This window comes from Apium graveolens, chromosome 11, assembly GCF_009905375.1.
Source record: "Apium graveolens cultivar Ventura chromosome 11, ASM990537v1, whole genome shotgun sequence".
NCBI classification, from domain to species: domain Eukaryota; kingdom Viridiplantae; phylum Streptophyta; class Magnoliopsida; order Apiales; family Apiaceae; genus Apium; species Apium graveolens.
The window spans coordinates 101,685,625-101,698,803 of record NC_133657.1 but is presented as its reverse complement, the minus strand read 5'-3'; the positions used below and the strand labels follow the sequence as shown (position 1 = coordinate 101,698,803).

At 34.7% G+C, this 13,179-nt stretch overlaps 1 long non-coding RNA gene across 20 annotated transcripts; it reads right to left on the bottom strand.

The window, feature by feature from the left end:
* Window positions 1-640: 640 nt before the first annotated feature.
* LOC141698446 (uncharacterized) lies at window positions 641-10,300 on the bottom strand. 20 transcript variants are annotated; one of them, XR_012565108.1, is made up of 8 exons: window positions 9,877-10,298; window positions 9,533-9,624; window positions 9,173-9,317; window positions 8,687-9,060; window positions 7,193-8,193; window positions 7,023-7,065; window positions 5,750-5,815; window positions 4,713-5,058 (listed from the first exon to the last, which is right to left on the bottom strand). It is a non-coding gene; the product is annotated as an uncharacterized LOC141698446 (long non-coding RNA). The 20 variants fall into 20 exon arrangements; XR_012565103.1 differs by lacking the exon at window positions 4,713-5,058 and adding an exon at window positions 641-1,021 and having other exon boundaries at window positions 7,014-8,193; window positions 9,877-10,297; XR_012565097.1 differs by having other exon boundaries at window positions 7,014-8,193; window positions 9,877-10,297.
* Window positions 10,301-13,179: the final 2,879 nt, after the last annotated feature.

The following is a 13,179-nucleotide window of genomic DNA, read 5'->3' as shown; positions in this document are numbered from 1 at the left end:
GGACTAAAGCAAGCACCTAGAGCATGGTATGAGACCCTTGCTCAGTTTCTACTTGAAAGTGGATTCAAAAGAGGTACAATAAATAAAAATTTATTTTATCTGAATAAAGGTAAAGATCTGCTTTTAGTTCAAATTTATGTGGATGATATCATTTTTGGATCAACTAATCAAAAACTGTGTGATAAGTTCTCAAAGTTGATACAATCAAGATATCAAATGAGTATGATGGGAAAGATGAGCTATTTCTTGGGGTTGCAAATTAAACAGACTGATAATGACATCTACATCAATCATTCCAAGTACACAAAGAATCTGTTGAAAAGGTTTAATATGCAAGAAAGTGCAACTGCAACTACTCCTATGGCAACTGCTACAAAGCCTAATTCTCATGAAGGAACAGCAGTTGATGTCACAAACTACAGAGGTATGATTGATTCTCTTTTTTACCTAACAGCTAGTAGGCCAGACATTATGTTTGCCACATGTTTGTGTGTAAGATTTTAGGCAAATCCTAGGGAGCCACATCTTATTGCAGTGAAGAGAATCTTTAGATACCTCAAGGGTACTGCATCACTTGGTCTATGGTATGCAAGGGAAGCTGATTTTGGATTGTGTGGATATTCAGATGCTGACTTTGATGGCTGCAAGATAGACAGGAAGAGTACATCAAGAAGCTGTAAGTTTTTGGGAGGAAGAATAGTCTCATGGTTAAGTAAGAAGCAGAAATCCATTTTTACTTCAACTGCTGAAGCTGAATATATTACAGCTGGAAGCTGCTGTGCTCAGCTACTATGGATGAGGAACCAGCTCATGGACTATGGATTATCATTTTCTAAAATTCCTATTTATTATGATAATCAAAGTGCTATTGCTATGACAGGAAACCCGGTGCAACACTCTCTTACTAAATATATCAGTATTAGATTTCACTTTATAAGAGAGCATATTATAGAAGGGACAATTGAGCTTCATTTTGTTCCTACTGATCAGCAGCTGACTGATATCTTCGCAAAGCCATTACCTGAAGCAACATTTACAAAGCTTATCAATGAACATGGTACGGTTAGTTGGGACAAATAATTTCCTTTTATTTTATATTTGATCAAATCCTAATATATATTGATCAAATCCTGATGTGTCCTAAATACTGTTGATGATATTATGTTGGGAATTTTTGATGTATTTTATTATATGCATGTTAAATTAAGTGAATTTATTTGCTAAATGTGCATGTATAAATATATATCATTGTCATCATTACAAATCAGTCTAGGGAGACGCACATCAATAAGATATTTATTGGTTAAATTATTAAGTTAACTCTGCATTTAATAATTAATCAAACCCCTAGTTCTTTCATATTATCTCTCTCTTGGTTATCTAAACAACCATTAATCATCCAGTTCAATTATATCTTCCTAAACATAAAACGCTCTCTTCACTTTTATTTCTCACATCTCTTTCTTCTCTCAAACAATGGCGCATTTTGGCTGGTTCTACAGTTATGGCACTAATATTGTGACACTTTTTCGTGATAGGATACAAACTCCATATCGCATCAATGCCATTCCAAATGACATTTGGATTCAACTTCCAGAAGTCACCAAAAATGACTTTTTGGGATTCCAGAGAGACCTCCATCTCTACACTCTTCATCAGCAAGAGAGGATCATTCGTCTTGCTATCCTCTCTATTGAAAGCAGGAAGAAGCCCTGATCATCCACCACCTTAGTCTTCCCGGAAAACATCCTCTTGCTGTTTTTCTTCACCATCAGCTTTGTCAGGCTTCTTAGACTAAGGTTGTTGAAGTTCTTCTCTACTAGACTAGGATTCTCTTGTAATCACTTATGCTTGTAATCAAAATTTCATGAAATGTAATCTTTTGATCTATTAATGAAATTTTTGGTTTACAAGATTTAATCTTTGTTATTTAACTGTGTGTGCATGTGATTATTCTTGATTGTAGCCTGTTAATCTCTAAATCATACACTTATTACCAATATTTTTATGGTTATTGAGATTAAATTGTGGTATTCTAATGAGTTTGCATTTTTGACAAATACTGATGAATTTGAATCGACAAATCTTGAGATTGTCAAATCCTTACAGATAAGCGGTTCGAAATACTGACGATGGGTCAGCATGTTCTAATGTAGAATATTATTGTTAAATAATTTCTGAGTTATTTTGTGCTGCAATTGAATATCTTATTTAATTATTGATTAATAGTGGATTATCTGTTGAACAAATTCACACGTAATTTCTTGAACGAGCTGTGCGTATTTTGTTGCTAATTTCGCACTTTACTCCACTTTTAAATCATTTTACTCGGTAATTGCCATTTGTCATAAGTCTAATTCACTAAGCTTCCTTCTTTATGTGTGTGTGTTATACACAATTCAGCCTTGTAAACCTATATACACACAAGAACTCCAGTGACACAAATCATCATACACACAACCTCACTATCCACATCACACCCATATCCTTACTCACCTCCTACACACATCATGTCATCTTCTGAAGTTTCACCATTCTTCAGCCAAACCACTATCATTCATGGAAACACCTTTGGCACCAATAATTATTTGGCTCTGCTTACACATCAGCAGTTTCCAATATCTTTCCATGATATTCAGGATTTCATACTCTAATGTCCAATTGGGTATGCTCTTACAAATCCTACCAAGGTGTCATACAGGGCTGTAATGCAGGTATGGAATACAGCTCTGGTTAATGAGACAAATACCGCTTTCTCTTTTGAATATAAGGGACACAGGTATGAGGTTGATGTTGATGTCCTCGTTCAAGCCTTGAGATTGCCTGCTTGTGATGGTGCTCCTGATAACTATACAACTGAGCAGCTGTTTGATATGCTAAGGACCCTGATCTATAAAGGTGAAATCATAAACATTGGCAAACTGACAAGGACAAAATTGAAGAGAGAATGGAATTTCTTCTTTGACTGCATCAACAGGTGTTTCTTGAATAAAACAACAAATTTTGATGCTCTTCCATCTACTTATCTGAAAATTAGGTACTCTCTCCTTTACTCTGGTAATTTTGACTATGGTAATACTATTATTCAATTCATAATTTCTAGGAGAGCAGATACATCAGGAGTTATAGGGTATACTAGATTTCTTCAATTGATTTATAATTTTCTATGCCCTAATACTGAATTTGATAATGATGAATTACTTCCTCTGTTTCAAATTTCTGAAGAAGTTATCTCTGATCACATTAAAAAGGATGAAAAGAATAATTTTTCAGGACCTCATTTCCAGCCTAGGGAGGTCAGGCAATTTCTGTTGAGAAATAGACCTACTCATTCACAAGTGCCTACAAATCCTGATGTTGGCACCTCTGTAACATTTCCTGATATTGTGGAACAAGACACTACCCATCTTGTTTCTAACCCAAGCACTGTTCCTCTTAAACAGCACTCTCATCCAGCTCCTAAATTAGCCTCCTCTGGTGTCTCCCAAAAGGCATCAGTTGTAACAAAGAAAAGGCTAGTTAAGAAATTTGTTAACTCTGAACAGAAAACTTTACAGGCCTTACTGAGTGAGAGTGAGAATCAGGAAAAGAAGACTGATCATGCAAGACGATTCTAACTCTGATGATTAGATGCATATTGGGTCTAGGTTAAAGATCAAGAAATCAAAAGTTGCAAATCCTGATGACTCTGTTGACATTACTGGTACCAAAGAGCCAACTACTGATACAAGTGCTCTACTCAAAAAGATTCTAGTGATCAAAGAAACTGAAATGCCTAAGACAGCTGAAAAGAGGAGTTTGAAAAGAAAAGGTGGAGAAGTAGTTGGGTACATCAGAAAGAAGAATAAGGTTCAGTCTTCTACTATGGATATCAGTCCACAAGAACCTAAGTCTTAAAGGGATTTAGAAACTGAGACACTGTCAGTCACACAAGAACCATCTTCTCAAAGGGAAGATGCAGACCAAGAGGCTGCACAAATCATTGTTGACTTTGCTCAAGGTGATCTTCTTGTTGATTCTGAGCAACTACTGAAGGAAAAGAAGGCTCATCAGGATCTCTTGTCAAAGGTGGATGCAGTTATCAATGATCCTATTTTTGAGGAGAGTACACAAGAACCTTCACCAATTCTTACTTAAGCAGCTCATATTCCTCAGGTCCCACAAGAACCATCAGTTCAAAGTACTGATGATGGCCTATCTCATCCTCCTGACAAGTCAACTCCTGATGCTACATCAAATCCTGATGATGTTAAACCCTCCACTCACTAGTACAAAAACAGCCATTTGCGTCTGTTAAAAAAGGTTATTTGCGTCTATTTTTGACAGACGCGTATGGAGCAGTCATATCAGCCAGAGAGTATATGTGGCTGTTAGGCAACAGACGCATATAATTTATTGCGTATGTTCCTGACAGACGCATAAAATATAAAACAGCTGCATAAAGTATGAACTTTCACATCTGCTTCTTTTAACAGACGCAAAAAAGTTTTTTATGTCTGCCCATAACAGACATATAAAGGCAAAGAACAGACAGAAAATATTTCCCTTATATGTCTGTTCTACTAGAACGGACGCAAAAAGTTTTGTTTTTAATAAAATATTATTCTGTATTTTTAGCTAGCACATGTGAATGCTCTTATATTCTGATTTTTGCTCACCAAATACAAATCCAGTATAAATTTCAATCCCAATCATGCAAAAATCACTAACCGAGCAAAATAAAGTTGTACTCTCAATTAACAAAAACTAATATTTTAACTTGCTACAAACCAGCATTTTCCTAGTGAATTGAAACAATAATCTAGTGTTCTACCGGTCATGAAGTTCCTTAAAAGGTAATTATATAAAAACAAGTTTAGTGTTGTTGAAAACGATCACCAAGAGCTGGCAGCCCATCCAAGACTTTTCGTGCTATATAATCCTGTGATCTATAATCGTCAGCACAACTTCTCTATAATTGCACCTGTTTATTCCAGTCAGTGCACCGTATATGTTGACAGCATTCCCTCACATAGCCTCTTCTTGTGAATATTTATATATATCACTAGTACTCATAACCTAAAAAATATCAAAGCAACTACTGCTATAAAAAAATTGCTAATTTAAGCATTCTAAAGTGAGTACTTTTGTAGAAGAAATATTCTCTGAAATTATTTTACATTATATACTTGTGCATTGGCCTATGACTTTGCTTATTTAGCTAAGAGGTTTAAACATGAACACATACATGTAAATGGTTTTCAGCTTCTAAACTAGTTCATCTAGTCTGATTCAACATCTTCAAGAAGACATAGTTCTTTTATAATGTTTGCGTGTTAAAATTCTTTTCTAAGTACTTATCATGTCCTGCAAATATTCTATGTCCAAGACATTGAAATTTATTAAATAATTGAAAGTGAGACTAGATTGGGCACTGGTATGGTATCTGATGAATCAACAATCAAAAAAAAATTAACTGATAAACTTTTTTACGAACTATATGTACACAAAGATTACAAAAACTTCAAAGAATTCACTGTACATCCCTAAATGCAAAGTGATGTTCAACATACACAACATAGAACACATGCAACTATTCATGAAGAAAACACCGTAAGAAAAATGTTACCGGGAAAACATGGCATTTGACATGCCCACAAATCTGAAGTTAAAGTGCAAGTATCTATGGAAAGGAATAGATTAGAGATTAATATAAGGTACCCAGAGTGTGCAATATGAAATTAGTAATTATAACAAGCGAGTAACTTACATCATCACGAGAAACATGTTGTATTGCATCAACGAATTTTTCACTTAAGCAACCCTCACCACCATGCTGATAAAAAAAATACACTACATAAGTAATAATCTCATAAAAACTGATTAAGACAAATATACGCTAGATGTACTAGTAGCACTACCATAGAGTGAGACGGTCTTTGCAGATTACTTAACTCAAGATAATAAAAGTATAACTATACCATGTCGTTGAGATGAGATGTATAGTGAAGGTTTCAAATTCTAGGGAAAATAAAGATAGGAAACAGACTAGATTGTTAGTAATTTCAAGAAATCATCTTTAATCTAAGGATAGAAATGACATGTAATTGGAGGTCCTCAGTATTAAGTGTTATAGTGTACTTTAGAGTTTAGGCTGCCTAAGTAGGGTTCTGCCTTCAACATTACAATTATACTTGTCACTAAAAAACTATATTTTGCACAAGGAAAGATAAAGGCCATATCTCTTTTGAGCCACATAAAGCGAAAGATGTGATGTTGTTGAGCCGGTGTTCTGAAATGCATAAAGGGGAATCTAGCTATTGAGTGAACTGGTAGTTCTTAATTGTTCGAATTGGAAGTTTAAGCAGTCTATTGAAATGATAAAGAAGGGTAAAAGGACATATAAGTATGAGATCTTTTAAGTAGAGATTTTTACAACAGAGGTTGAAACTTGAAACATGTGGTTTTCCAAAACATAAAAACATATTAATAGCTCTTGAATCACATGGCAAACATGCAAGAGATTAAGAATATCTAGTGCTATTTCAGAATCATATAATTATGAGTTAATTAGTTATCAAGTACAGTCGTTAGCTCTTAATTTTTAGCTAGAAGTTAAACAAGTAGGTATAGCATCAGGGACCAAAGATCAAAACATTATCTTTTAACAAAGATATACGATACAACCGTCTCCTAAGAGCCTCGACGGTTTAAAATTTGAGGTTGATCGTGACCATTTATTATAATTTATGGACTCGATAATGCATATAAAATATAATTTATGGACTCAATTTGTTACTCTAGTCCTTTTTAACAAGCTTTCAGAACTCATTGTTTCCTGGAAGAAGTTTAGAAGACAGTCATCTACTAAAAGAAGACTTTAAACTTAGCTTCCCAGAGATCAATTGAGAGTCTTAGATAGCTGAAAGATGAAGAATTATATAGATATATGTTTTAATTAACTCTATTATTCACTTAAATTATTTTCCAAGTGTTTCTGTAGCTAATAATTTAATGTGAATGTGTGTAGGGACCTGTACTACCAGTGCTTGTGATGTATACTGTTTTGGAAAGGTCTTGCTTGAGCTGGTAACAGGTAAACATGGCATCGGCGAGACAGATGATGCGTCAACAAAGGAGTGGTTAGAGCACAATCTGCCGTATATCAGCATATACGAAAAGGACCAGGTGGCTAAGATCATTGATTACTCACTGATCATAAATGATGATCTACTTGAAGAAGTATGGGCTGTGGCAATAGTAGCCAAGTCATGCCTCAATCCCAAAGCGTCCAAACGTCCACTGCTGCGACATATCCTCAGAGCACTAGAAAACCCTTTTAAAGTGGTACGTGAAGAACATTTTAGCTCTGCAAGAACAACTTCATCTAGGAGATCCTGGAGTGCAACTTTCTTTGGTAGTTGGCGTCACAGCTCATCAGGAAGTGTGCAAGCAAACAGAGATGTAATAACTGCACTAAAACAGTCAGGAAGGGTAAGCTCTCAAAGCAGCGGCATACATGAGTCATCATCTTCTCGTAAAAGATTCTCTAGTGAAATCTTTCCTGAGCCCATAGATTTGCAAGATGTGGAGAGGCAAGACAATAATCAGTGATAGGTTTAGCGACTTTTGTGAAACATGTTAGATACTTAAATGGTTTGTATAATTAGGCTGAGAATGTTGTTTGTTAAATTTGTGTATAGCATTTATTATTTCTCAGTACCTTGGGCCTTCTGGCAAGAAGTTTACTTCATGTTCTTTGTTAAATAGTACTAATATGATATGCAAAACCTTTACTTTATGCTACTAGAGTTTTTCTTATCTGAATTCAAGCCAAAAGTCTTTAAACAAATAAACATCAAAGTGTTATCTACTCATATTTTTTCTAAAATTTTAAATAATATTTCTTCTGTAACAATAACAACAAATCAGAGTGGCGCAGCGGAAGCGTGGTGGGCCCATAACCCACAGGTCCCAGGATCGAAACCTGGCTCTGATAAATCTTTTTATTTTTTCTTAGAATTTTACTTGGTTGTTTAGTCAGAATAACTAGACTCTGTGGTACATCATTAAAGAAAGCCTGGGGGTAGGATCAACTTGAAAAGTTACTAACATAAGAAAACTAAACTAACCAGTTGCACGTAAATACTCAACACAATGTACAGGTGCATCATGCTTTCCAATAATTCCTCTTCCTCATTGTTGAAAACATGCCTGATATATCAAAATCATAATCAAAGAGGAATTTAAGCACACCTCAACAAAAAATTCAACATACTCTGGTTTATACAAGGTTCATACGGCTTTCATCTCTTCACTTGGTTTGGAAACAGTACAATTCAACTTAAGTACACATTATTAAACACCGTAACAATAAAGTTCTAGAAAACAATTATAGGGTCCAAATTCGATCATGTCTTCTCACTTTGTTCCCAAGCAGTACCAATTTTTCTAAACTACACATTATAAAGTTGTGCAACATTAACGAAATTATGTCAGAATTCACAAACAGTTTAAGAAAAACTAGACCTAACAATCATGTGGTGTTCGTGGACTTCTGTTAATAAAATATGAACAATATTCAGGATAAATGGAGAACCAAGGCACTTAAGAATACAAATCCGTGTTCCATCCATCCACTCTAAAATAAGCATTCAAAGCTATGTAGTTATAATTTAAGAGAAATAGTTATGCAGTTTAAGATTACCTTTCTGATGACCCGTAGATTGATGATGTCTATTAACATGCTGATAAATGACAAGGGGCCTATTGACTGGAATGCTACTTGGAGTCAATTCATTAGCAGTAATTTGTGTAGGATAAGCAGAAGATCTATGGCTCACAGAATGATTTGAAAAAAAACCTGAGCATGTATATCTCTAGTTATTTGTAATTTCTGTAAGCAATCCAACAACCAGTTTCATTTTTGGCCTCCTTGCTGGTGTGATGTCTGTAGAGCAATCTTCAAGGCTACTCCATCCCTTCTCCAGATCCATCATTAACTGGTAGTCTGGTACTTAGGATCTCTAGAATGATAACTCCGTAGCTATATACATTTGCAGGAGCAATTACATTCATTGTCTATACATATTCAGGTAAAACATATAATAAATAAAACATAATGGTGAAAAGTGAAAGGTATTACTGCATAAAGAACTAGCAAAGCAAGGCTAAAAGGTTAACTCGATAATACCTGAAGGGATATAACCAAAAGAACCTGCAATAGCACTGATACGTGCAGTGCCTCTAGAAGGGACTACGTGCTTTGATATATCAACCTCGCCAACCAAAGCTTAGAGTCATAGCCATGCACTTGCTCCATCACCTCAGGCGCCATTCTGAAAATCATAATATCCTCTTGAAGTGCAATTAAGTTTTGACAATAGTGTAGGCTGCAGACTGTTTTAACTATGACTCATAGATGTTCAATTTCCTTAGCAATAACATAACATATATCAACATATTATCACACCTTAGAATAATCACTTTTCACATCATAAATGCATTAACGTTATAAACAAGCTGGAATACAGAGCTACCAAAATTTTAATACCTTTCTGTGAGTCTTATTGCAACCGCAGTTAGTCTTGTTAAAACACTGAGAAGCACAAGCACCCCACACTTTCCGACAATCCAAACATGTAACTGTATCAAATCTCAATATAGATACAAACTCATAAAAATGAAATCAAAAGAAACCATATTTAAAACACCAATTAATGCTTGGAGGTTAAAGATATTTGGCTGAACTTCTTTATATTCGAGACAACCTTTGTCCATCAAAAGACAGACTCAACTTTCAATTTAAACAACCATGTAACAAGTATGTATGAAACACAAATAACATATCCAAAATCACAGAGAAGAACCAAGTACTAAGCAATAAATATCAAAAACCTGAGTCTCGTTCGAGTAGAGGCTTCAGACTCACTAAGTTCCCAGAAATCCAAGAAATCTTTATAATTCACCTCATAGTCTTCCGATCAAAGGGCTTTTCAGATATGATCTTTAAAACATTATTTGGCACATAAATCCATCACGAAATAATCAAAAAATTGTCAATTGGTCCGGGGTTTAACATAGGCGATTTCTAAGGTTTCAAGAATATGAAGAAATTGAGTTTTTAAAGAAAAGCAAACCGTGCGTTTTATGTAATCGAGTCTAGAGAACAAGATTTTGGTGTTGATTTTGATGAGAAATGGATAGTTTGTCCGGAAAATAAAAATGGACGGTAAGAATTTATGAGGTCAGAGGTCTAATCGGGGAGAAATTGGAGTTTTGTATGCTAATATTTACTATATTTGGTATGAAAATGTTTAGACATATATTTTATCTTTTTTTTCCTTATTTTTATTGAACTTTACAGGTCTGTTCTATAAAAAGAGACACATTTTATTAATCTGTACGCATCTTTTTTACACGAACAGACATATATGACTCACTAACAGACACAAAAAAATTATTATATGTCTGTTTAGATAAAACAGACGTATAAACTCATTTTTTCATATTATATGCGTCTGTGCAGGGCAAGACAGACGTATAAAATTATTTTATGTATCTGTTCAGCTTATTACAGACGCAAATAAAAAGACGCATATGGCAGTATTTGTACTAGTGACTACAACAACTACTACTGATGATTCCTTGCTACTGGCTCGTTTGCTAAAGCATCCTGATGTGTTGTTTGTTCCTTCACTATCATCACTTCCACTTGAGGACTCACCTTCAGGTATTTCTTATTCTCTTACATTTTTCCTCATATTTGTATGATTATAAATAGTCTCTTGTTTGAGGTTACCTCTATTTATATGACAAGCATACTACTCCTCTCAGCCATCTCTTATTTCTTTGAAAAATATGTTCCTATGCTTTTCTGCGAGACTGTGTGAAAATATTATGAGAAAATAAAATTTTTGAGAGGCAGTCTCCTATACTTGCAAAAGGAGAGGTAGTTTTGAGAAAATAATTTTATAAGTGTTTCTTTACTTATAAACTTTCTTCTGTGAGAAAAATATTACTCTCAAAAGTAATATATTGTGTGAGAAGTGATGAGATCACTTGAAAAGAACATAGAGATTTAGGTGTTATCTTGTTTATATTTCAGGATCTCGTCAGAAAAAGGCACCTATTGCTAAGGATTCTTCTAAAGATAAAGCAATTCTTCCTAGTTCTGCAAATTCTTCTGAGGGTCAGTCTAGTTGTGACTCTGATGATGACAGTGATAATGATGATTCTGGTACAGCTCAGCTTAAGACTGCTATTGATGCATCTAAGAAGTCAAATGTTGGTTCCTCTTTACATTTCAATGACAATCCTTCTTATTACAATGCCAATGTTGAGCACTTTCGACAGACTGAATGGGATTTTAAATGAAGAAATACAAATACTTCTATCTCATATGTTGTTGGTATGCAACATGTTCACAGGGCCTATGATGAAATTCAAAATGCTGATCTGAAATTGCATCTTAAGGCCTCTACTATATCTGTGAAAGGAATTCATTCTGAACTTACTGATATGAAGAAATCTCATGCTAGTTTAAAGAACAAGATTGATGCATTCATGATTAATCCACTTTCTTCAGCTGAACTCATAAGTGTGAAAAATGTTGTTAAAGTTGTGGTTCAATCTCAACAAAGCATGAATTCTCAATTTTCTTCCTTGGAAGATAAAGTATCTTTTATGGCTGATAAACTGGATGTTATGTTTTCTCTTATTTCAAATACTGATGCCAAAAAGGGGGAGAAGTTAGTTGTCACAAAATGTACACCTGACTCTATTCAGTTGAAAGATAAAGATACCGATGGTGATGGTGATAAAAAATCTGGTTGTCAATGTTCCAATTGTTCCTACTGCTCAACGGCCTCAACATTCTAAAAGATTTGTTTCTTCATGACAAGGAAAGTCTATTGGTGCTCATAAAGCTAAGCATAAGACTACTGATGATGCTCCTGAGACTGGTGATGTTAAAATATCTTAGCAGATGCTAAAGGGTTATTCTTTCCTTACAGACACAAGGAAATAGGTGAAGAGATTGTTTTGTACTACAAAGATAAAAGGTTTGAGCAAAAGAATGCTAGAAGTTCTCTTGGATTTATAACTGAAGAATTTCCTGATCTAACAACTGAAGAAGCAGTTATGCAACAGAAGGAGTTAATGGCTCAAATTGAAGCTGAAGCCAACACCTCTAAAGGAAGAAGAAAAAGAGGTGGAAGATCTACAAGAGCTGGAGGAAGAGGAGGAAAAGGAAGGATTTCTAAACCAAGTCAAATGGTTGCATTTGATTTTGCATATCTGAATGTCCTATCCAGAGAAGGTTATGTTCTTGTACAAGGACATGAACTAGTAGAAGAAGTTCAGAAGCATAAAGAGTCGATTGTTCAAAGGAAGAAAAGATCATCCACTGACATTGATCAAGCTGATACAACAAATCAGAATGTAACTCTTGAAGAAGACACAAATCCTAAGGAAAAAGTAGATCCTGATGTTGTGAACCTGATAACTGATTTTGACACTGATGAAAAAATGATCAAAACATTGAATGAGTCAATTCTTACTACAGTAGTTACTTCTCATAATTCAGAGGTAGATGAACAAGAAAGAGGTGACAGATGGAAAGTTGATCAAGCTTGCAATGACTATGTACAGAGAATTCTAAATTCAAAGAAAGAGCTATGGCATAAAATAAAAGGAAAGATTTATGATTTATCTACAAGTTATGCTCCTCTCAGCAAGAAGGATAAAAGATGGAAAGATGTTTATTCATTCAATTATCCTAAAGGGTTCAAGCATATTGAATATGTGTCAGCAGGACTAAGGGATCCTATTTAGAACAGGAAGATGTTGACAAGTCCATCAAGAAACCTTCTTGGGTGGAACATAATGAAAAGATGAAGCTTATCAAAAATCTAACCAGAGGAGGTATTGGTCATTCTGGAATGGAGATTCTAAGGTCTGATTTGCTGGATACAAATACTCTGACTGACAATCTTGGTGAAAGAGTTACTCCTTCACATCTTGAGAAAGTTGAAGCTGCGAAGATTGTATATAGAAAGATAAATGATAATGATGTCAGAGAGGAGATTCTGTACTTTTTGAGATATGGTAAAGTAAAGAGTTTTACCTTGCAGCAACTCTTTATGAAGACTGTGACAGAATTGAAATACATTCACTATCTTCTTAGAGTTGAGAACAGTG